A 5,339-nucleotide genomic window follows, 5' to 3' on the forward strand; every position below is an offset into this window, starting at 1 on the left:
AAACCAACCAGTGGGAACGAGGCTGAGCAGGGGCAGGGAAACCCCGTGTCTGTGCCCTCAGGGCCCCTCTCCCAGGGCTACACGGCAGGGGAGGGACCCCAACAAGGAATGGTGAGAAGTTTGTGGGGACAGGGAGAGCATGGGGGGAAAACATTTGCAAAAAGCAAATCTAGCTTGGACATGAAAGAAAACTTGCTAGGTGCTAATTGCTAGGTTAGATGTGCCTTGGAAAGCTGGGATTCCTTTTTTTCAAGTCACAGAGTTAAATTTTTGTCATCCTTAACCCAGTTAGAATACATAAACTCCATAGGTTGCTGAGGTCCTTTCCACCACTACTTACACATTCCTGGTATGTGAACCACCATTTACTGATGAATGCCACCATTTACTGACCGTTTGCTGATTCTTCTGGAGTGTAAGAGTGTTTTGAAAACGACAAAGATCAATCTATCTTTTGAATGCATCGATGAAGAACTTGAATTATAAGTCTGCTGGGAAGGTAATACGGAACAGAGTACCAACACAATATGCTTGTGAAACCTTGTGTTGTTGAGCAGATGGTCCTCTGCATTTTGCACAAGCTGGCACTTTGTCAGGGCATGTGGCTTCTTTCATAGCCCTGAATTACCATAGAAAAATAACAGGATTATCTTACACTTCTTTATAACTAAATGGATTGACACCTGTAAAAACAAATAGAAGAGTACTATAAAATTGGTCTGATGTATTCTTCTTATCAAGGTGTTAAGACCTGTCCTGCACTGTCCTGAAGACCTTTCCAAACTAAGTGAATTTCCACATTGTTCTGTAATCTCACATAATGCCCAATTTTTATGGTTTATAGTTATGCTACAGTTAATGAGATGCTATGCCAGTATTTCTGTACTTTCTCTAGAGTAAAATTCCAGGAGATTATTCTGTGACTCCTCTCTTAAAAAAAGACATGAGCTGGCAAAGCACACATTTCTGGATCCTAGGGTTTGTTTCCCGCTGATTTTTACAGGTATCTTTTAAAATAGCTTGGTACCAGTGGAAGTAGAGGGCAAACATGGAGGAGGTAGCAGTGCCTCCAAAGAGATTAGCACCTGGTGTTTCTTGGACCACAGATTAAAAACTATAAATTTATGGTACAAGGTTTTAAATCACATCTGGTGGTTTTTTGTTTGGTTTGTTTGGTTGGTTTTTAAAAATAAGTTAAATTCAGTTGCTAAAGTGATGTAATTTCTTCTTACCTTTAGGTAACTTCTGAAGATATTAAAATGCCCAAGTGGTTGCACAGGTGCATCCAGTAGATTATTACTCATCGTACACCAAGAATTGCACAGGAGAGTTCTCAGAGCAAAAAGTGAGGAAAGTGAAAGCATTTTATTATGCTGTGTGTGCAGGGACAGATGCCTTACAGGGTGGGTACTGTTCTGATTTTTTAAAGAAAATGCTCATAGGCTGGTCTTTGAGGGGGGAAAGAAGGCCTGGGAATAAATCATATAGATGTTGCTTACCCAGTCTATGAGACAAATAACTGCATAACTTGTGAGGCTTTTGCAAGATGAAGGCAGGGCACTCTGGAAAGTAATCACAACAAGCAATCAGAGACCAAGTAACTGCAGTAAAACCTGGCATGATGCAGGTACAAGAGGAACTAAAGGACTAACTAAGGCACTCACTGAAAAACTAACAAGAGGACCAAGTGTTGACTGAAATTATGGAAATAGTTGTGAAAGGGACAGACTGGCAAAACAGAGCTGGAAGGAGAGAAAAATTTTAGGGCATGGATGAAATGCTGTTCTGCATAGACTAAACAGTAAAGTTGCTCTTGAAGTCCTCCTTAGCAGCGTATTATTGCCAGTTTAGAAGAAAGAATTAATTGGGCATTCAGAATTCTTCCTAGTTTGAAGTAAGGTCTTCACAAATAAAAATGATAATGCAAATTGGTCTGAACTTAAAGTACTTTTTTTCCTTGATTTGAAAGAAATTTCCTTGCATTCTAATACGAGATTCTTGAATAAATAAGCTTATCTTTTTAGCAATGTTAGAATGATAAAATAATTTAAAAGACACTTAATTACTCTTCCACATTTTATTTAAAAACAACAACAAAAAAAGGTACCTAACAGAATCAAAGGGCTCCTGTAGAGTTGTAGGCACAGGAAGGAGAAACTTCCACTGATTATATATAAGGTGGACACTGCCAAAAGTCCTTCCCCCTGAATATAGTGTCAGGAGTTCTGATGTTCTGTTTTGCTGCTGTTGAAATAATTGTTAATATTTATGCTAAAAATGACACAAAAGTGATGACAGCAGATTTCCTGTGGTGCGTCCTTGCCTTTTGACATTTTTTATGGTTGTTCGGTCCCCTCCACACTTCATTGGGAGCCAGACTTGAGCATCTCCTTGGTGACTGTACATTAATCTGGGCTGAAGGCTTTGGGCTCTGCCTTCTGTGGCACAGAGGGGAATTGCCAACCCTCTAGGACTGGAAACCAGGATTCCTCAGGATTTGCACACTCCCTCACTGGTACAGAAGTTGGAAGGAATCTTTTGAATGTATCTTTTTCTTGTGGAAGGTGATATTTTTTTCAGCTCTATGAGACACTGGGCTTAAAACAATTTCCTTGTTACTGTTACTGTCATCAACACAGCTACAGGGAATGATTAGATACAGAATTATTTGTTGTTAAAAAAAGGTGGTTTAGATAAAAATAATCTCTGCTAGCTGTCATGCCTAACAGTCAACTATAGAAATGATAGTGCAAATGCATCCAGGAATAATATTAAACCTGAAAGGGAGGCAGGTTCATTAGCTTATCAGAGAAACTTCCATTATGAAGGGTCATGTGGAAGAAATGTGATAAAGACTCTGTATAGGAAATGTACCATTGATCTGTGCAAGCATGATAATACATCATAATATAATAATAAGATATAATAATGGATGTAGTTCTTACTTCCTTGGGTATGCAGGCCCTCATTATGAGACAGAGAATCAAAGAAATAAGGCTGGTATTAAATTACCTAAACACACATGGAAATCACTGTTAATAGGGAATTTCTGAAGTGACCTGTGATAAAACATGTAGGAGATGAATCTTAGTGAAACTAAACATTAGATGAAGTCACCGTGGGAGGTTTATCTGGGATCTTTCAAGCTACTGAAGAGGAAAACATTCTTTTCTATACAGACTGCAAAACTTGCTCTTTCAGAACTGTAGCGTGTAAACTGCAGTTTCTGGAGAGAACATGGAGCAGGAGGTAAAACTGTACTTCTAGCTGTAAAATCCAGAGAAAAATGCTTTTCTGTATTGTTCTACATTGGTTTTCTAAAAGTGGAACAAAATAGTTATCTGATTGTCTCTTCTCAAATATTTTGAACCAGTTGTCCACTCGAAAATAGGATATAAAATCTGAGTAGCTTTGTCTTCCAACTACTTATGTCAAATACTTACATACATGATGAGTTTAAAAATCTCTTGGGTTTTACTTTGTGCTTTTTCCAAAATAATATAATTGGTCTGCTAGAATTCAATGTAGTGCTGTTTAGTATTTTTTTGGGAAGTAATTGAATGCAGGAGTGTGCAATTTTTTGCTTGTTCAGCATGAGAAAATGCACACTGGGAGAGCTACCAGTGCTCTTGAGGATAAGCTAAAATCCAAAGGAGTCTTGATTAGCTGGAAAAATTATCTGAAATCAATCAGGTAAAATAATAATGGATTAGTTAAAAAAAAAAAAGGGAAAGGGAAAACCACTAAAACTGTGAACAAAAAACTGTCTAGGCTGCATTTTTACAGTTCGAAAAAAGTACTATATACCTGGAAATTTTACAGAAACAGAAACAGCATCAGCCAACCACATGATGTGATGAAAAAGGAAATTAGTGACTTGTGAGTATGGTTTAAAGGAGTACTGTTTGTAAGACACAAGAGGCAATTATTTTATTAACTGCAGTGAATGCTCAGGGTATTGTCTCTGCTTTGTGACTTTGTCTTTTAAGAAGGGCATAAACATATCAGAGCACTTGAAGGAAAATAACATAAATAAGGGACCTGTGAATTGTATTAGGTATCAGCTGTCAGAGCAACCTTGAGAAGTCCTCTGCAGTGACAAAGCCTTCACTTTGTGGAAAATGCTGCCACCAAGAGCAGGAAAAAGAAATTATTTTGGTTTTCAGGCAGGGCTGTTCTGATGAGCAATTTGGAGGGAAAAAAAAAAAACTCCAAGTGTTTAAACATGAAAACAGCCTGCCAAGCTATCTAAACTATGCTACTGGAATTAAGTTCAAAATATTTGTCAGGAATGGTACCAAAGTAGATGTGATCCTGCACAAGATCAGGAAGCTGGCAGAGGTCCCTTTGGGACGTTCTTTACAGCTCCTTTTTGTCAGCAGAGGGGTTGGTTTAGGCCTCACCATTATTACTTTAAAAACAGCCACTGAGCTTTCGATGTCACCTGCTTTGGTCTGTCAATCATTTTCGTACGCATGAGCTGTCATCAGCATGCTGAGGGTTTTGATGACACATATACAACCAGCTGTAAACATTGCACGTTGCTTGTGCCCGGTCCCACAGAAGCAGAACTCTCACATCACAGAAAAGTATAGGTTTGGCTGTATTTGTAATGTCAAAATGAAAAAAAAAAAGAAAAACTCTACTGGTTCAGTGAGTGCAGGGAAAACTTCATAAAAAACAACAGAGCTAAATGAGGAGGGTACAGTCTCAGAGCAATATTCCTTCACTGCTCTGCCTTAAAACATGCCAGGCAGGAATAACTATAACAATGTTTTAGAAGACTTTTACCATAAGCAGGGGTGTTTTAAACATATCCATCCCATCGCAGTGTGCCTGTTATAGTCCCCTATGCGGTCTGTGCAGCTCATCAATTAACTAATGCAAGGATTGCACCAGCCTGCTTGAAATGAAATGGTCACATCTACACTGTTCTAGTGGGTTTAAAGAGCAGCAACCACAAAAAAAACACCACCACCACCAACACAACAGAAAAAGAGAGTAATTTCCTGGGCTGGACAATTTTATTTCTGAATGAGGTATCCCAAAATCCACAAATACGACCAAAATACTGGTAAGGCTTTGTAAGGATGACAAAAACTCAGGCTCTGAACGGGAATAAAGTCCGGTCAACTTGTGTAGCAACTGCCATCCTGCTGATCTTATCTGCTTCTCTAAGTTTGACATGAAAACATTGGTTGGGGGGGGCAAAATAAAATTAAAATAAAAACCATGTGCCCCAAGCTCAGGCAAGGCTAAGATAAAAGACACGGGCATCAGCAGCAGGACGGCGCCCGCTCCGAGGGGATGACGGGGGCAGTTCCGCCGAAGAGCCCGGG

The sequence above is a fragment of the Corvus brachyrhynchos genome, unplaced genomic scaffold (genome assembly GCF_000691975.1).
Source record: "Corvus brachyrhynchos isolate BGI_N302 unplaced genomic scaffold, ASM69197v1 scaffold216, whole genome shotgun sequence".
NCBI lineage: Eukaryota > Metazoa > Chordata > Aves > Passeriformes > Corvidae > Corvus > Corvus brachyrhynchos.